Source organism: Corvus moneduloides, chromosome 3 (assembly GCF_009650955.1).
Source record: "Corvus moneduloides isolate bCorMon1 chromosome 3, bCorMon1.pri, whole genome shotgun sequence".
Classification (NCBI taxonomy): domain Eukaryota; kingdom Metazoa; phylum Chordata; class Aves; order Passeriformes; family Corvidae; genus Corvus; species Corvus moneduloides.
In genome coordinates, this window is record NC_045478.1 from 104,413,539 (window position 1) to 104,434,470 (window position 20,932).

A 20,932-nucleotide genomic window follows, 5' to 3' on the forward strand; every position below is an offset into this window, starting at 1 on the left:
ATTTTCAGGGGGCATTACTATCTGTTCTCATCACAATGAAGATGGTAGATTTTTGTAAGGGAAAAAGAGAAGACAGAAAAGATCATCTGTATAATGTCCACCAGGGTAGGTCCTTCCAGATGTTTTTGGGTCAAGAGTAGTAAGATAGACCAGTCCTGTTAGCAGCTTGAACAATGTTTTTCCAGAAGAAAATTCCAAGGAGAATTCAAAAACAATTTGTGATTTGGGTAGGCATTGAAGCTTTTTGGAATACCTGGTGTTGCTCTGACCTGTTATTGGTATCATTCCCAATCTATGCCTTATGGTTATACTAAATTTGTTACAAAGATGGTACAGGGACTGCTGTCCACATTACTGGGAACGTGCTAAGTTGATTAGTCTTGGAAACAAAATGTTTCTTTAGAAGTTATTGTAGCCTAAAATTGCTCTTGTTCTGATCAGAATAGCTTCTCAAATGCAAGGATAGTTAAAAAACCAAACCAAACTCACAAAAAATCAAAAAAACCATAAACAAAACCAGCTCTGAAATCTGTCTGACCTTATCAATGTAAACTGTGTTGACAGGTCTCATCCATGGGTACATGCAGTTTTCCCAGCAGGCATCAGCTTTTCTTAGGTCAGCTTCTGTCTTTGTCAACAGCAGGTTTGAGCTGCAAGGATGTCTTCCCATAATGGAGAAAGAGTTCTCAAAGCCCCAGTCTTACCTTCTTCTAATTACAGCAAATGTAACTTTAAATTTGCATCTGTTTAAGAATAACAAAATAGCAAACATTTTGTGGGCAAAAATAATGTACTTTTATGTGAATCTTTTGGATCTGCTTCCTAATGTATTTCTCTTGCCTGCAAGATGGAAGAGGAATGCTAATGTATTCTGTGTACTGTTATTTTGAACCTGCTGTTATAAATTTATATGAATATTGATGCTGTATGAATTTGTACTGGGACATAACAGGAAGATTTCCATAAATTAAATGAATACCATAGACAGGAGCATGGAAAATCTTTACCTGAAAAGATACACACTGCAGACAGGGCTCTTAATTCAAATGCTGAAGAGAAACATAGGTGGCTTGCCCATCCCAAGTGGTCATGAATTACCACCTTCACATTAATGGCTGTGCATTGTTTGTATTCATGCTGAAATTGATACCAAGTAGTCAGGTGACTGCACAATATTTCTCTTAGGCTACAAGAATAAAGAAACAATTAAATTATTCCAGATGGACCCTCCTCAACATAAGCCATATCATCAAAGGCTCAATTAATTAGTTCCATGACTTCTCAATACATCATGCTCATGTCATCATCCCACAAGCAGAGAACAGCACCTGCAGCACTGTCAGATTACAGAAAGGAGTGGGCAGAAATCTGGTAGGAAAATCTAGGTGCCTCTATCTTTCCAGTATTCCTACTATTATTTTTTTTTCTGGTGAAATGAGGCATAAAACTACTGGAGTGACTTTCTCAGGATTAACCAGGAAGTGAGTAGCATAGCAATGATGCTGCATCATCTAAATTACAGGTGATTATGTAATTGAATAGGCAAAGCCTCCTTCCAATCTTTTAGAAAGGTCATTTTGATATCTACAAAATAAATTTTCAAAGACAAATAAAATGATGAGCATTTTGTGGGGAAGCTAAAGCACACATACTAAACTGACAGAAAGCGATGGCAAGTCAGCATGAGAACGATATGTCTAACCAGAGCAGATGCCCTGGCCTGATGCTTCCCTACCACCTCATCACTTCCTCTGGGCCTAGGCATTTCTTTTGTTTGATGGTATTTGAAGCAGTCTGAATTACCATGTGCTATTTTCATTGTGTAAATTCTTAGGCAAGGACCTCTTTTTGCAAACCGATGCTGTCTAATTTTTATGTAAAGCATTTTGACCCAGTCGTTACCCATAAAAACATTCATTCAGTTTCTAGAACTAGTCTGGCATTCCAACACACTATTTATATTCAGTTTGCAAATTAAAAGACATTTTTATTGGTTTAAATCAGTTTAAAGGTGCTTTGATCCAAGAAAGTTGTGAGGACCCACCTGCAAATTAGGTGATCCACAAGCCATACCATTCAAAAGCTGTAAGATTTTCCTGCCTGAAAGAGCCAGGAACAACAAAAGATTGGTGAGTTATAACAATCCAGAATCTCTGAAATCTCCTTTTCTGGTTACCTGAATCAAACTGAACTTTTTAAAAGCCATTGTTGGCAGGCACTTAAAAGATTAAATTGAGAATGGGGTGGGTGTGTGGTGACAGAGAGGGAGAAAGTATAAAAGATTTTGCTACATGCTCTTTTTTATTTTGTCTTCCTATGAATATAAACTGTAGCAAAATGCTTTCCCAAGGCTGTAATAAACCAAATTAATCTCCAATATATTAAGATTGGTCAACATTCAAAATGAGGATATTTCCCTTCTCTTTTAATATCACACTGCTAATTTGTATTTTGTTAAGACTGTTTTTTTATCTCCTCTTTCAGTGTGACATTTTTACTTGGAACATGAGATTTAATAAATAATTCTAATGACAAGTGAAAGAAGAAGTCTGTTGATATGATGGATAGGTCCATAGAGGTGAGAGTTTAAAAGGTTTCTTTTTGTTTGCTTGGTTTTTTTTGGACTGCATTTTTTTATGGGGACAAGGCTATGAAGGATACCTCAAAAATATTCACAGTCTGTTACTAAGGCCTGTAGTAAAGCTTCCAGTTTTGGTGTGTCAAATAAATGCACTAATGTTGGACCAGTGCCAAAAAATTGCACAAAACTCTATTCCTGTAACAGCTATAAATAGCAGGAGGTGCTCTGTGCTAGGGAAAGCCAGTTTTTGTCTTTACTAGCCAAGCATCCACTGCCATGCTGAAAAGATTATTTCTTGCGTTGCAGTACCAAGCAAAGGCAAGCCTTTCAGCAGTCAGGAAAACACTATGCCTCTGTTTTGTGGAATGTCAGACCGGACTGATGGTCTTTCCTGGCTTAAAAATGTGTGGCTTTGCTCTGTGCCTTAACCTTGTAACTTTTATTTCAAAAGCCTGATTTGAGTCCAGAGGTCTCTCCTAGTCCAGGGGGTGTTTGCCTGAGGGCGTTCTGTCTCTAGATGTGTTCACTTCTCAGGGGAAGTGGATGTTGGATGTGGGCCACACTGCTGGATATATTTCACAAAAATATAGTTGCTGGAAGATCACTCAGTAATCTGCTTCAAAATATTGTATTGTCTTACCTGATTGCATGCAGACATGAGCTCAAATCTCCCGCTCCTCTGCTTGTCACGGTCTGCCTAAATGAGGAAATGTTGTGAGGGGTTTGGCTTTTGGGTCACTGCAGATGTGTGACTTCAAAGCAATTATTTTTGGTTAGATTCACTTTAGTTCTGCAGTGCTGTTGTTCCCCAGAATTCTGGGTTGTTGTTGTCACCAACATCTCCATGATAAAGCTGAAATGACGTGGCTCTACACTGCCCTTGCTACAGCTGCCTCCTCATTGAGATCACAACCGGCCTTTTGACAGCCAAAGGGAATTAAATTCCAAGAGGAATTTAAGAGGCCAGCAGAAGACAAAACTAGAGTGCTGAGGAAGCAGCACCAGTCATAATGAAACTCACGGAACTTTGAAATAGAGGGAAAAATTGTAAACAATGGTTCTTGAAGAAAACTTTGAAAGGTTCCTTCTATTACGGTAGAACCCATTTAGTATTCAAAATTTTCTCTGTCCTTGACAAAAGTCTTTCTGAATGGTGATTAAGAAATAACAATCATTGATGCTTTTGGTTTCAGCATTTTAGAGAACAAAGCGCTTTTTAGAACCACATCATGGACAATGAAACAAAAGCACACTTGTGTTTGCCGTGCTTGGTAGCTCTTTTTGGGTTGTGTGATCTCTAGCCTACTGATTTTTTTTTTAGGTATTTTTAAAATAAATGTATGGGAGGGGAAATTTATCAGCTCAGGTCATTCTTCAGTCTTATTTGCTCAAATTACAGGCAAATCCATTTGCAAATTCCTAAATCTTGAAACAATTCTTTGTATATTGTGTAGAATTTTAGGTTTTGCAAATAGAGGTGGTCCACATCCCATGCCACTAACTTGCTGGATGAGACAGTGTTCTTGCCTTTTCTACCTTGAAAATAACACCCTCCCCTTTCAGTGCAGATTGTTTTATGTCACTTTAATTCATTTAATGTAGTTTTAAATAATTTATGGTTCCTGAGCTATTAAACTAAAGTGATTACTTCAAATGACATTGCTCTGTGACACTGTTACAGAGGGAAGGAGTTCAGTGGAGGAATCCACATACTATTATCACTCCAATTTTAGTTGAACAGTGCAATAATTATTTGAATTAAATGGTTTATTAGGTACAGAATACATCTTATTGAATCACAACAAATAACCCAGGCTGAGGACTGGAAGCTGGGTTAAATTCCCAGGGGATAAGTGTGCTTTTGTACCATACTGCCTCTCTGTGTGGAAGAAGCCAGTACAAAGAACAGATTTCAGTCACCTCTGAGAACAAATCTGTGACACTGTATTTCTTCTCCTTAACACTACATTTAGAATGAGAGATGTAATAAAATTTAAGTATAAGACTCTTTCCTGCATTTCCATTGACTCAATAGTCTGTAATGGAAGGTAAGTCAGAGCAAAATTCCTTTTAATGGGTTTGAACAAAATAAATTATCATTATTCAGTAATCTTGAAATAGTTCAAGCCCTTTCTGAGAGTTTGAAGAGGAGATGTCTACAAAACTTTGGTCACTACCAATGTTTCATAATCATGACCAGGACACCAGTAATTAATTTAAAGAAGAGACTTCCTAGCCTCAAGGGCATGAAATAAACTGAAAAAAAAAAAAATAGTGCTCCTGTCAAGCGTTTGGTAGGTAAACTAGGCAAGGAAGCCTTCAAGATCTTGCAAATAAAACATTTACCACATGGGAAATGCATAGGATTCTTTGTGGTGTTTAATTTTTTTTTTGTTTATTCAGTGGTTTATTTGTTTGTTTGGTTTTGGTTGTTGTTGTTGTTTTTGGGTTTTTTTTTGCGTTTTTTTAATGATGTTAGGCCATATACAAGAAACAAGTTTTTATTTCTCTATTTGGGTAGATGTTAATTCCATACCAGGAAGTTCCCTTTGATCAGCTGCCTGTTAAATTGAGTTTTACAACCTATTTGTCTATGGATTTGGGTATTTTCTGTTGTCAATTCATTTGTTTCTACCATCTTTATGTAATTTCAGGGTTTCTATTATGTGTTACATATTTGGCTTTCCCTGTGGATTGTGACAACCCATTTGAAAAGAGCAGGCTAAGAAACGAAAAGAAAATTAATGTCACCCTTCTGAGATTCTCTCTATAAGAAGTGGGCTCTCTTTGAAGTATAATCCTGCAGGACTCCAGGTTGTTTGGATTTCTCTGTTTTTCTTGACTCAGGTTAGTTTTAAGACTTCATATGCAGAAAAGAGCTTGGTCTTCTGTTGTGGTTGCTTACCTCCTTCTGAGAGTTGCAATGGTTTGCTGCCCTTATGATTCATAATGGTTTCCCATCTGCTACTTGCTTCTGCTCAAGATGCTGTGCATTTTTAATCTCTGAATTGTTAGGTCTGAGTTGGTTTGGGGATACACAGCTCCCTCAGAGTGTCTCCTAAACACAGGATTCTCCTCCTGCCATTTCTTCCAGTGGGAGGTTGCCGTTCTGAGAAAAAAAATGTCTATAGTGCATGGGTAGGGGTGCTATGGACAATGAAACTATTTCTGAGGAAGAAAATTTAGGTGGTGTCAGTACTGACCCATTGTGGTTCCATTTCTGTCTTCAAGAAGTGTATTTGCAGTGTGGGCAGCATCTCTTCTGCTGGCTAGGCTACCTTTAACACTTCCTTAAAATAATAAACTGGCATCAAAACTGCATCTGCTGGGAGGAGATGTGATACAGAGGCAAAATAAAATGCATGTGTAATTCATTTCGACCAGTCTTGAAAGTAGCTACAGGTCCTAAATCCTTCCTTTTTTGGGTTGCTTGGTCTGACTTGTTTAAAGAATATCTGATTTACAATGAAAAGAAAGCATTCTGACACTGTAAGATGTCTGAAATTGCATGAATTTTAAAAACCTAGGTTGAAAATATTAATTTATTTGTAATACTTCTACCACTTGATCTGAAACAGAAATGCAGTTTTTCCTCTAAAACTCCCATCAGGTAACAATTAAGCAAATGACAGGTTATTCCTGAATCAGCTTCCTCCATTCAGGAATGAGGATTTGCACATATTTATATTTACATATATATATATATATATATATATATATATATATATATGAAGACACAAATGCACATATTGTGTTCATTCCCCAAAGACATAAATAACTCAAAAGGAACCACAGCAATATTTCCTGACTTTGCAGAAAATCACCTTAAATCATGGGCACAAGGCTTCAAAGTGCTATCACAGCTAAATGGCAGAAGAGAAAAATTTTGGGGAAAAAAGCTACAAACCCAGCTCACTTCTTGACTAAATACTTAATCTTGGAACCATAGGCTACTGCAGCTAAAAAATGACCTTATTCAATATTTCTGCCTAAAATTTGCTATTAGGTTTATTTGCTAGCTCTAGCTACAGCCCCCACACAAAGTTTGCTGGGCTTAGTTCTGATCTCAGTTTGATGCTAGTTTTGCTGGGACCATAATTTGTTTCTTCATGGAATTGTTCGTGGTTGTGTGATTTAGCAGCACTGTGGTTTTCTTCTCCTTTGAGAGCCAACAGGTAACAAGAAAAAAGAGCCTAAATACCTTACTCAGATAGTTCAGCATTTCAAGGCAGGATTGAGACAGGAGAAGAGGAAAGGAAGGGACAGATTTTCTACTTCCAATGCTGCTTTATCTTTAGCCTTGTTTATCCAATGCAAGTTCTAGCCTCCAGGGAGACTTAAGGGAGAGTCAGCAAGATTTTGGGGCTCTTGGAATTATTTAAACCATTTTTGTATTATCTATTATTTTTTTTTCTATGGATCAAGACATGCATGCTCTGGGCGAATTCTGCTACTCTGAAAACCTAAATTCATGCCACATGTCAGAATATAAAAAGCTTTTGAACATGTTTTTGGTGGGTTTTGTTAATTTGTTGGGTTTTTTTAATATTGTCACAGAGTAAAGAATTTTCATAGTCAAGCCATGCCTGAAATCTGAATGTGTTCCTAATCAATGTCTTATTGTTATTGCAAAATGGATGTCCAGTAAAAAGCATAGAAATATACTGAGGATACTTTTCTATCAGAAAAAAGAGGTCTTAATATATTGCTGCAACCATCTGAGGTGAACACCTCTCTGCAAGTTTCTGTCTGTTTTCAAAATTTTTTCATCATCTTCCTGAGAAGAGTAATAAATCATAGTTGACAACCCACATAAGAATTTACCCTAAAATATTATTGGTTTATTAGATGGCTACCTGTGTTTGAAAACTGACAAAGAAAAAGAAGAATCCCTTTTGAAGCTTCCAAGTTCGCTGATTTGAAACAGATCCTCAGATCACTGTAACTCAATTGATCTCAGTGAAGCAAGGATCATTCTCTATCATTCATCACATTTTGTGCAAATAAGTTTTCTAATTCATGGAATTCTACAGGTACCAAATAACGGCTCTGTCTTCTCCTGTCTGTAATTTGAATAAGATGAAGAGCCTGTTTGATCCTTGGAAATGGCATCTTGGGCAAGCTGCACAGAGATAACAAGCACCTTTTAAAAACAGCTTCATTATGCTCCCTTCAGATACTGGCAAGGGCTGGAGGTGAGAGAGTGGCTGAGATGGATCATTGAGCTGATCAGATATGGCAATCCCTGTGTTTTCTGTGCTCTTGAGGATGGCAAGATTTTAAGCAAGCATGAACATTTCACAGCTGCCTGGTAGAAATCTGTTTTATTGGTTAAGGGTTCCGGGAAGAAGGCACATTTCCCAGAGGTTGTGGGGAAAAGTCTATAGCATGGATGCCTAAGATGATGATGGATTTATATTTAAGTGACAGTTTGCAACAGACAGCTCACTGAGGAGCAGAGCGCAGAGTCTTTTATTATTTTGCAAAAATGCAAAAGTATTTGTGTTACTTCTGGTTTTCACAGGGGTTGCCATTTTAGAGGGGAACAAGATATTTAGGATTTTTACCCCAGGAATATAAAAATATTTTCTGTTTGTTCCGACTTTAAGATGGGGAACCTGAAAATGGCAAAGACGGGTGCAATACCTTATATGACCCGGTAAATATCTGACAAATAAAAATGCTCATGATTGTAGATTTTTTTAGCATATTTGAGACAATAATCTTTAATTAGAAGAATTACTGTAAGAGAGTGTTTTACTTTGGTATTCCAAAAAAAAATATAGCTAAAGGGTAAATTAAATTGTGGCATCTAGTAAGGAGAGAAGTGCCTAAAAACCATTGAACATCAGGGGGAATAAGATACTTAACTCCATTAGACCCTTTCATAAATCTGCACAGTCACCTGTAATCATCTTAAAAGCTTAAATATTCCTTGCAAATTTGGCTTCCAGACTGCAGCTCAGAAAAATACCCCAATCGTGGGTAGCCCCATAGCACATACTTAAAGCTCTTTGGGGCACTGATTTGCTTCATCATGTGTGTTCCCATTTCCCAGCCTTAAAAAGAGCCTGTGAGAGTGATTCTGGTCAGAGAGTCTTTTATTTCCATGTCTGAAAGCTTTGTGAGCCTCAGTGAGCTAGTGCTAATGAAACTTGCATAAGGAAACACAGAGATGGTTTGATTTTTTTCCCTCTAATGCTGTTTTGGAATGTCCTTACAAAACTCATCGCTTTAGCTGTGATCTCTGTTCCCAAGAAAGAAGCTTGATTTGAAATGAGAAGGCCGAAACAAGAATCTGTTGATGGATTAAGCTATAAATACGAGTGATAGGAAGACTTTAAGCAAAAAGCCTGTTAACTACCCTTTAAATCTAATCTTGGCACTAGTAGACTCAGAAATTCAGAGAGGAGTGTTCAGAGCTGGAGGGGACACAGAAACAAAATAGCTGTGACAGTGCCCTGGTGTAGGAAGTGAGAAGCCCACTGGCACCCGGGCTGGCTGAGCCCTGGAGAGGGGAGCATCCCACTGCCAGCTCCTGGAAAGAGCCACATGCACCACCAAGGGCCTCTCGGTTTTTTAGATGAGCTTTGATTTGAATTTCCCAATGTCTGTGTTTTCTAAGGGACTCTGAAAGAAAAGCACGCGACTTCCTGGGCTTTCCAATGATATTCACATCCCTTGGGGCTGTTTGAAGAGCTTGACTGGGGTCATATGGTGTCATATGGTGTGCTCACAGATGTGGTATGTTTATTCAGCAGTGTGCATGCATTTGAAGTGAATTTGTGTGCATGTCTGTGTGTATAAATATATGTAAAGAATCTCAAATTATATAAATATATTTATATAAAATTAGACCACTCTATTTTCTCATTTTGATGTACTGTCCTGAGGTACCTCTGTTGTGGCATGGTGTTAACCTTCATGTCACTGCTGCTTTTCATCTTTTGCATTCTGTCTGTATTCCAGCTAAACTGGAAGGAAGCACTCAGTTTGTGGTACCATATAGCCTAGAGTTTTGTGGAATGACATTTTATATGTGCTACTTTCTCTTCAAATTTCCTGGAAGTTGTTTCAGCTTCTGCATTTCACTGTTGTCACCACTTCTGTCAAATAAAATGCGCTGAATATGTCTGCCTGTAATCACATGTTAATGATTTGTAGAGGGTGTTGTTTCTCTGACCCTTGAAACATTTCAATATTTCATATCACTTATTTTCACCTGGCCTCTGTGGGTGTGTAATAAGCAGAAAGAAAAAAAATTTCCAAAATTAAAGTCCAGTGTCTTGAGCTTTGTTAATGCTTCCAAAGGAGTAATGGTAAAAGGAAGGTTTTCGTAGGACCTGGTTTGACAGGTGGCAGCATCTCACCTGCACGCTCCTTGTGTTTCCCATCTGGCATGAAGTGGTAAGGACAGTCTACAAAAAAGTGTTAATCTAGTTTTGTTTTAATAGGTTGTTTGTTTTCCATTTCACTAAAGGTTTCCTGAGTGCTGACGGTTGCCTGATGAGAAGAGTTTGGGGCCGTGGTGCTGATGGAGCTCTGGATACATGACGTGGATGTCCACAGGTATTTCCTGTGAGGCTCAGAAAGGGGAATTGATGCTCCCCAAACTGCAGAGAGCTCCTGGGACCACAAGCTCTGGTGGCTGTGGTACCCTTGGTGGCCTTGAGCACAGATTAACATTGGCAGACATCCTTTGCCTTCTTCCCAGAAGCAGCCTGAGCTTTCCTAGGAAGCCCATTGGAGTGGTCCAACATACCTTTGGCAGAAGTGACCACATGCTGTCCTGGGGTGATTCCATGTCACATGGTGTCTTTGCTTTGCTTAGCAGCAGCTGAAAGCCCCAGACTCCATTATTTCCCCTGTTTCTGCAAAACTTTGCCTGCAATGCAAGTGTTACTGTATGAGCTGCATGTGAATCCTTAATGCCTAATTGAGATATTATTTGAATGAGTTCCCACGTCTCTTCATTTGGTTTTAATTAAAATCAATGAGGATATTGATTAAAAGACCATAATCTAATCTTTATTTTTAATATAAAGCTATAGATGAAGACTGTCCCCAAAAAAACCAATGGAAGTCATCCTTGTTGCAAATAAAGCCAGTTACTTCAGTTACTTGTTAATATCAAACTTGGATTTCTTTTTGTTTGTTTTAATATTAGCACACATCTGTATTTCACTGTAATTGTAGTTAATTTGCATTTGCACTGCTGCAGAATCTCAAGGGCACAAAGTCTGTTAGTATGTGTTGAGTAGCTTTTTTTTGTTGATTATTTCCTAACTTGTGTTGGGAACTTCTAGTCAGCAAACAGTTAAAGCAGTCAGAGAAATCTTTTCAAATCCTTTTCTAGTTTATCATCACCTTTCCAAGGCAGCACAATTACACATTAGGTTAATAAAAATAATAAAAAAACCCCCCCATAAACAAACAGATAATGAGAAAGAGCTCTCTTTTCCTTTCGCCCACGTCATAAAACTGATGTCTCCATAGGAAATTTATATGAACATTTATGACGTCTCTTTCTGTTTTGAAGTGCCCAGAATCATCTCTGAACATTTCTCCTTTTTTCCCCTCCTACCTCTTCCCATCTGCCACTGCTCACCACAGTGTTGGAATCATATGCTCCCCTCGAATCTTACTCTGAGGGGGTCTCACGTGTTCCTTCAGTTTCCTCCTCTCTCAAGAATTTTGGGGGCTCTTGCCTTTCTATCAGCACTGCCTAAAATCATGCTCTTGTGGTATCTGTGTTAACAAAACTCTTCTATCTCCCACCTCAGCCTCAGGTCACTTTTTTCCCTCCTTCCTTTGCTCTTGTTTATCTCCCAAACCCCTCTGCTGCAGCAGCTTCTCCTGCATCTGTCTTCTCAAGTCTTTATTGTCTGCCTTCTGCCCTTTCCCTACCTCAGAAGCAGCAAGAAGCAAGGCTCCTAATGAGCCATCCCTTGATCAATTTAAGGTGTGTGCCTCTAGCTTATTCTTCTTGATGTGACTGCAGCCCTTGACAAAGATAATCACTCTCACCTCCTCTGCTTTCTCTCTTCTCCTGCCTTGTGTGATTATATGATATCCTGATGACATGTTGTTGACTGGTCACCTACAAATCTGGAGCAGCAAGTAGTCAAAAGGACAAATAGTTCTGGCACCTGCAAGTGAAAAAATGATCTCTGCAATCTATTAAAAGAATACTTAAATTCCTTTCTAGATTTAGCTGGAGTTCTGTGTGCAAATGCTTCTCAGCTGAAATAATTGCAAAGGAGATTCTGATATCCTTACTGTGAATAGTACAAAAGCTCCAGGTTGCTCCACTGAGAATTTTCATCGAAATCAATGGGACTATTCCTGGAGTAAACAACAAAAATTACTGGAACAGGGTAAAAATAAAAATTCTATGAAATCTTGACTACTGTTTAATTAGAAGTTTCACTGCAGGATTTGACAATATTTTTCCCTTGTGGTGTCCAGAACAACAGATACTGGAGGCAACAATAATAATTCTTAAATGGCTGAACCGAGTCTTACAGGTAATTCTTCCTTTCTTTCTTTGGGTTGTAACAAACAGATATTGTCTGGCTTTTTTTATATAGTCAACTCTTCCAGGTAGGGAATTTGTCACACTTAATATTCATTAAGTTTCACTCAAGTGGAGTGTTCTGTATTAGTAGTAGATGATTATCATCAAGGAGTTATTATGTGCAAAGTACAACTGGGCTTACCATTTCCATGAAGAGTATCATAAGATATTTGTCACCACTCAAAAGCTCTCACTTCAGTGTTTGAAATAATGGGAAGCTTGCAGTATTGAAACTGATGGAAAACAAAGAGGCAGAGTAGATAATAAGGTTATAACAATGTTTTGGGGATTTACATTGTTTGAAATGAAAGCATGACTTCAAATGCCTAGAGAGATGACACAATTACACACCTGTTAAAATTTACAGAACCAAGAGTTCTCCATGGTCTGCTGATGATTAAGCTTGGGCAGCATTTGTGTCTGTAAGATATGAAGCTCATCCTATTTGAAGTGTGTGTCACAACCCTCTGATTTAATATAATGTTCACAGAAGTCAGAGCTTGCAGCATATCTCATCCAGAGTAAACTGCAAGACCAGAAAAAGCCCCAAGTAGACATATTTGTACACTGCACTTTATGTGAAATTCAGAGTCAGTCTTCTGTCAAGGTTTAATGTAGTCTGTTATTTCCCTCAAGGTTTTTTCCATTCTCTTCCAGATTTATTAGGTTTACAAAGATCTCAGTGGTTATATTTCTCTTTTAAGTGAATTAAACCCCTCTTCAAGTAACCTTAAGGTATCAATAAAATACATTTTGCATATTTTCTTTTAAAACTTTGTTTAGACTAAAGCCATTTTCACTTGGGTCTATCCTTTTGAAAAACGTAACTAATGCTTAGCTGAGGCACATGAAATCTGCAGTTTTTGTATCAAAATTCTACTGTATAAAAATTAAAACTGTGCAGTTTCCCAGTGTCCAGGTAAGAGACTGCGTGTGTAGGGGTGTATTTGTGTGTAGGTACGCATGGAGGTTTGTGTGTTCATGTACTTTCCAAAGGACATTTAAAAGATTAAACTCTCACTGTCTAAGGGAGCTTGAGGCAACTCAGTCACGAGATAATGAAGTGAAGCACCCTGCTTATTGAATGTGCTTTGTCTCAATCCTGCAGGAAGGTCTTCATGTCGTAGAAAACATTAGCCATTGTTTGCTGAAAACTTGGCTGAAATTCAGTGAAAAGATTTTTTAGCCTTCTGTCACTGTGAGCAGGGTATTATCCCTGCTCCTTCCGTTGTCCCCCAAGTGCAAAAGTGTCTTTCTTTTTTCCTCCTTTGCAATTTTTCTATACTTGTTTCATACAGAGTCACTAAAACATAGTCAATTCAATTAAAATGAAGTAGCCAGATTTCATCTGCATTCTTTTCCTCCTTGCTAAGGATTTATTTATTTCTTCATTCATTGAGAAAGATGCTCTGCAACAGAGTATATTTGACAATACATAACTCACAGTGCTCATTGTCATCTCTGAATTACATCTTTGTTTTGATGTAAGGGAACCATGCAAAGGGAAACAAAGCAAACAAAGTAGAAATAGTCCCTCACTGACTATACCAGTTATGCAGAGAGCCTGTCTGAGTTTTTGTGTGGGGGTTTACTGATATATTATTTGATTATATCCCGAACTTCTCATTTTTGATCGTCCAATAAAACTACCCCCCTCTGATGTTTTTAATTTTTATTTTGAGTGCAAAGAGTAGGTCAGATGTAACTATTCTATGATAGTTTCTTTACCCACCTTTTACAGTTATTCTAAGCCTCTTTCAGTACTGCAATATCATAAAATGATATTTCTTTTTCTTTATTGATTCATTCTTTCATGGAAGATTTATGTACATAATAAATTTTGGGTTACTTTTTTAATACTGAAGGAATGAATACATTCTACTCTTTCTCTAAAATTCTGCTTCGTATTTGGGGCAGTGAAGCAGAAATTAGTTAAGGCTGGGGGTGGTTTTAAATTCAAGTGTGAGTTCATTGCAGTTTTGAAGATGCCCCAGAGAAGATTTATGTCTTGCTTGGATGAACAACATATTTGCATCAAGGCCAAGAAAGAGAGTTATGAACCACAGGTCCCCATTCTGGAGATTTTGTAATCATCACCTCCTTGCTTTTACCAAGATGCCATCAGTAAACTACAATTTGGAAAGAAGCACACAGCTTTGCTTTGATATTTGAATATTCCCAGGCTTTGAGGCTGAATCCTAGTGAAGTCCTCAACACTAGCAGACTTGGAAATCTGTTCCTCTGTCACTGGCAGTGTTTCAGAAAGCTGTTACTGAACCTCGCTCTCCTGCAGCTTAAAGCATCCTTCTGATTTTCAACCTAAATGTATGAGCAGCCAGCTCAAACCAAGTTGTTCTCTGCCAGCATTGACCCCTGCAGTTGGTTAGCCTCAACCCATTCTATTATTTCTGTTTTCAAGGTCATTTAGGTTTTTGAATGGTATCTTTACTTCGCCTTTGATAGTACCATTCAGCTCCATACCCTTAGCAGGTCTTAAGGAGTCCACACCAATGTTTTGTGCCAAAGCTGTTAAAGAAAATAGGAGATTGAACTGATCTTGAGAGCCTCTTTGAGTGGTTCTGCTGGTAATCTGCTACATACAAATGTGAAAAGGTTTCTTTAGGTTCTTTAACCATTCTGCAGTTCTTTCTTGCAAGTAATATCAGTTTGCCACACTATGCTCAGTGGTTTTATGAAGACTAAGTACATTGAATATGGGGTTTTATATTTCCTAGGAAATCTCTAATCAAAGATTGGTTTTACGCAGAACAGGACCGGGACAGCACAGTTGCACAGTTAGGGTTGGTTACTTTTTATACTTTCTTTTCCATCAAACTAGGTTCTCCTTTCCCTTTCTTTGTCTCACAGCCTCTCTAAGGATTTGATAATAAATTATTTTTATTTTAAAACCCAAAGATAATTGTCTAACATGATTGCCGGCAGAAATGACACATTTATCTATAAATTAACCTGCCGATTTTCACTGTGGAATGTGCCGCTGAGCAACATAAAAAATGTATTCTTACAAACAGGAAAGGAGATGTTTCTGTTGTGCTAATTGGAAACTGAGGCATAAAGCTGATAAAAGCCATTTTAATTGGACACAGCAATTGTTCCAAATTTCTTCTAAGAGTGTGGTCTTCACAGCAAGAATAATCCTAAGCGTACCAAGAAAACTGGCCAATGATTCTCACTTTTCATTGAATGATGAAGATTTATAGGGTCATAAACTATAGCTCTGGCATTAGGAGAGTTACTATATAAATACTCTTGAATGCATTTTGAAAAATAACTTTTTTGCACACTTTCAAAAGGATTAAAAAAAAATCTGTAAGGCTTGATGGGTAATTCACAACAACTTATTTGCTTGACTGACCTTGAGAACAAATCCTCCAGAAGAAGTCAGTTAAGATTTTTTCACAGCTGTTTGTTTTTTGGCATTTCTTATGAGGCTGCCAACATGAAGATATTTTGACTATTGCTAGTAGCTCGTATACAACCACCACTAATTTTCCAAAGATAAGAGATTTCACAAGGTAATAATTTACAGTAATTTTCAACTGATTTCTCAGAAATCTTTAGTGGTTTTGAGCTCATCTAAACCACTACGTCTTTATTCTTATTCTAGTTTCTAACCCACCTACATTTTTCACCCCCTTTCCTTCTTGAAGTCAGGAAATTAGGAAAACTTATTGAAACTTATAATTTGCAATTTGTGCATATAGTTTCCTGTGTGCCCTTTCCCAGCTGTCACTTCTTTTGCCTTTTTCATAGCACCATTCTTTATCTTAAAGTGAAATTAATTTACTCCTTCATCTCTTTTTATCAGTCTTGGCTTTTCCTCATCTTAGATAATTTCTTCCTCTCTGTCTCCGTTTACTCAATGAAATTTCAAGCTTCTTCACTGATATACTTTTGTCTCTGAGCTATTGAAAAAATACTCCTTAGATTTGTCACTCATGTGTGCCATTATGATCATCTGTCATTTAGAATATCATTCCATGGGGTTTTATTTCTTTGTTTTTTATTTTTATTTCCCTGCTGTTTTGCTTGAAGTTTTACAATTAGGGGTCACCAAAAGTATCTAATTCCTACCAGTCTTTGGGTTTATCTTTATTACTCTAAGCAGGCTTACAAGCTGATTAAGATACCTGGAGTAGTATCTTGAGATATGGGAAATACTCAAAACTCTTCATTAACATTTGCTGTTTTTTGTTAAATGAAAAGTAATTATGAGTTCCATTGTGTCACACAGGTAGTCATTAGTGTTGAGTGCATCTTTGGGAAATAAGAGAGCAGATCAGAGCAAGGCTTTAAGCTGTGTACATCTATTTGCATACAATAACTATAATGACAGCCAAGAGACTCAAATGGTTCCTGGTGCAAGTAATTTTTTATTGTTTTTCCCCTTCTACTTTTTTGGGATGCAAGATCATTATGAGTGTGTAAATGTAGCAAGACAATGTTGTGTTTCTTTCCAGTGAAGATTTGGTATTAACTGCCTTATTCCAAATAACAGAAAAATAAACATTAATATTGGTGACTAATACAGTTTTTAAAATGTGCTGATCTTGTCCTTTTAGTTTTCCAGAAGATGAAGGTTTTCCTGTGACCCACCTTTTTGAGACTGAGGAATCCTTTGGAACACACCCAGGAGCTCCCAAGGGCCCTGGCCTTGCTTCACCTGGAAACAGAGACCGGAGGAGATGAAGTATGCTTGAGGCTCCCTCTCAAGCCTTGGTTCTGTCTATAGTAGCTTTAAACTGGATCAGATTAAGAGAACCAGAGAGGATAAGGGTTTAAGCCAAAGAAGCACTTGAGACAAGATAAAGGTGTGCTGCTCTCTGACTGTCTCAGGCCTAAGGGGAGGTAAATAAATCCAGGGGAGAAGAATGTATCACTGATAAAGGACATGAAGAATGCAGAATTTATGGGTCACAAGGAAAGCCAACTCAGCAACTGTGCTGAAATCAGCTCTGTCTGAGCAAACGGTAATTCCATCAGGGGGAGATCCTGATCACTGGCTCAAAAGAAGAGAAAGGCTGCATGGGAATAATTAGCATTGGAAATGAGGGAATCACTCATTGACCAATAGAATAGGAGAACTGTGTAGCCAATAAACATGAATTCCTTTGCTTGCTGAAATGTATAAATAGTGAAGTTATGTGGGACCTCGGGACCCGCACCACCAAGAAGCCCAGGGTGAAAAAAGACCAACAGGACTCCACTGGATCCTCACCTCTCATCTGCTTAAACTCTGTCTCTCTCTCATACTCTCTCCTCCACCCACCTCTTTTTTATTTCTTTCAGACTCTCTCCCTCACACTCATTTACTGTTAAATAAATTCCCTGCTATTGACTTTGGCAGATGGTCTCGTTTGCATCTTAATTTGGGCAGAGGCATCTCCTGTAATCGGATCATAACAGGGTCTCAGAGCCACGCACTGCTTTTCTGTAAAGGCAGTGCTCACAACACATCTGTTACTCCATCCATTCTCAACCAACCATGTAAAGCCTGCTTTGCTCTTATCTCGCTCGAGAACTTTGAAGCTCTGTTTCATTCTTCTGATCTAGCTGTCTAATGCTTTGCTTTTCCCCCAGAGAATAAGCATTTCATGTGCCAATGGGAGTGATAGGTTTAGCCACAGGGAATGCTGTGTGCAGACAGTACATTTCCTGCAGTTTTCACTGACATCTATCACATTTCTTTTCCCTGTACACAATGTTTATTCCAGTGGGTCTTTACCACAGGATTTTGTCAGCTTGCAGAGCTGTTTTTATGGTGCTGCGCATCCTAGTGTCACTTCTCACCCAGGACTGCAGTGGAAGTGAGTCTTCCATAAATATCTCAGGGCACAGTAAAAGGCTTGAATGTAGCAAAGAGAACATCTGCTAAAATTGAATGTTTATGCCACATGCTCTGTTGTCTATTGTTTCTCGATGCATTGTATTAAATTGCTGAAGTGCTGTGCCTGTGTTAGGTGGGTTTATAACCTTTAAAGATTTCTTTAGCTTTTTGTATTGCATTTCTGAACAGAAGTCAGGCAACCGTTGACTTACATTTTGACTCTTGAAGGGTGAAAAACCACAGTAAATAAGCCTTTCATCACATATTTTGCAAAATACAAGCAAGAAAAGAGAATGCACACAGTGAACACTTTACACATGCCTTGGTTTTGCAGAAATTATTTATCAGGGAGATTTCGCTTACCTAAAACATACCACCTTCCACGAAAGCTAAAAGAAATAAACTATTTACAGGCCCTCAGGTACTATCACAGGGTGGCATTTTAGCTGTCTGCCTGGAATATGAAGAACCCCTGTTGCAGAGACTTGTGGGTTGCAAGGAAATACATCTATTTTATGTTCTGTTAATGCACATAAACTAAGTTAAAAATCCACTCCTATTTTTCAGCTCTTGTGACATAGTGGGGGGAACCCAATTTATTTGACCCATCTTTCCTGCCTGTTTCTCCCACCTTCTCCTCAAGTTCATGCTTACTGCTACTTTCCAGGCAAGTATATTTTAAATAATTTTTAGAATTTTTTTCTGATTTTTTTTTTTTTTGACACGAGTTTGGAAGCACAGAAGCTGTAATAGTTTTGGTGTGATAAATTAGAAATCTCTTGAGTAATAAAACCAAATAGGAAAAATTCTATCAAGTTCAAATGTGATGATGTAGGTGTGCATGAGCAATTATCCTCATAGCTGGGTACAGACTGCTGACAGTAGAAAAGCAAAATTGAGATTTTCCCTTGTGAAATAAGAGATTTTTTTTTCCTCCCTTTTGCTTGCCTAAGTTTTCCAACTTCTTAATTTTTCAGCATTGGAATTAAGCTTGATCCAAAGTTTGGATATCAGTAAACATAGTAAGCAATTTCTTTGAAGTGTTAGTAGTCTTAAATACGGTTCTAGATGTTCTAAATTAAGAAATATGATATTTTTCTGAAGGGATTGTTGATGAAAATGGTAATTTTACTTCAATATTAAATATATATATATAAAAGTATAAAGTACTGAATTGGAATAAAACAACCTATACTTTAAAAAAAATTCTTATGTAAAGAAACTTTGGGTGGAAGGGGTTTTATGTGCAAAGGAAAGTGAAATGCCTTGTGTGGGTCTTTAAGCAATGGCTCTATACTTGTTCCCCAGTACTTCATCAATTATATAATCTCTTCTGGAGCTACAAGTGTGTGGTGACTGCCTGGGAAGCAAAGCAGGCTAATGTGTTTCTTTCAGCAGTCTGTGGAGCCCAGCAGCTTCCTAAGTGAGGAGCTGTCAGGGACAGGGTTAAGAGTCAGGGAATTCCATGCCTCCCTAGTTGGGAATTGAGACATCCCAGCTGCTTGGTGCCACTCCAGAGGGACCACCAGGTTTCCTCTGCCTGGTCCCTGCCAGCAGTTCTGCTAGAGATGTCTCTTCCCTCAGCAGTGTCTCTGCCAGAGAAAGCACATCCATCAAAAAACTTCTAACTATGCCTAGTTGGAAAGTGTTTGCCAGCTTTTAAGGACACTTAACCCAAAGCCGTGGTTTCCTCAAGGGCTTATATTGTGTCAGGTTTCAAGCAGCTACTCAGGAAAGGAAGGGACCCTCACTGAAAGTTTTCATACAGGAACCAGAGGAAGTTATTGTGATATTTTAGAATGAGCATAGATAATGAAAAGAACAAAATTTCCAGCACTGAACCTTGACATTGATTGGTCTAGTCAAGTCTGGAACTCCCTTAGTTAACAGAGATTTATTTTTCAATTTACACAAGTATGAGACAGGAATATTTTCTTCTGTCTAAACTCCTCACCTATAAAATGCAAATTATACACCTACCTCAGAGGAGTCTTGTCAGGAGTAATTAGTTAATGTGTGTGAAATTCTTTAAGGTTGTGGAATAAAACTGCAGTGGATTACATGCTGTTACATACAAAATGTAAAAGCTAAGTGTGAAATATGTGTTGTCAGTGCAAGGCTCTGCATGCGATCTCAGAAAATTAAGCTGTTTTCATGTTGGCATTTTGGCAAAAATAGCCACAAAGTTGCTTCAGTTTTGTTGGTTTGGTTTGTTTTCAATAATTTGAGTCACAGTGGTTCTTCTCTGTAAGTAACTATTTTGTGTGTGCCGATTGGGAAATGATTGTCAGAGGTTTAAGCACAGTCTTGGACTGTAGCAGCCTCTCCATTATTTCTGTTTAAATTTAGGCATCTGACTGCCTCTCATGGTAAGCGTCTCACTCATTGTCTTCTGTACTAGCTGAGAAACCAGTACTAATGAAAATTTTGCTTCTGGTGTTCAAAAGAGCCATTTTGAATTGAAAACAAGAAAGAAGAAACTGTCCTCCTAAACTTCTGCAAACTCCTCTCCTAAGTCTGTGCACGTGGAGCCACTCCACAGAGGTCAAGCCAGGCTCAGGGCAGGCAAGACCTTTGAGAATATCACCAGCATCTTGTCATAAGTCTCAACCCTTGTATAACAAATTATTGTGGTTTAGGTACAGTATTCCCCAAGTTAGTGTTCCCACTGAAACACCCCAGACCATGTGCTGCTCACTCACACAGCCCCACTCCCTCTGTGGTGGTGTGGAGAGGAGAATTGGGGACACAAAAAGGTAAAGATCATGGGAAGAGATAAGAGCAATTTACTGGAAACAGCAATGAGATAAGAAAACAAAAAGTACCAACAGCAAGTATTGACAAACTTGAAGTTAAGTTTTTATTTCCTTCTAAAACTCCTTGCTATCCTGCAATTAATACTAGCCTGTTTTCTGGAGGTGGAGGC

The 20,932-nt window shown here is 38.1% G+C and overlaps 1 long non-coding RNA gene across 1 annotated transcript; it reads left to right on the top strand.

Moving 5' to 3' along the window:
* The first annotated feature begins 12,023 nt into the window (after positions 1 to 12,023).
* On the top strand, positions 12,024 to 18,667 carry LOC116442109. Its single transcript, XR_004239400.1, has 3 exons — positions 12,024 to 12,108; positions 16,742 to 16,990; positions 18,574 to 18,667. It is a non-coding gene; the product is annotated as an uncharacterized LOC116442109 (long non-coding RNA).
* The last annotated feature ends 2,265 nt before the right edge of the window (positions 18,668 to 20,932 follow it).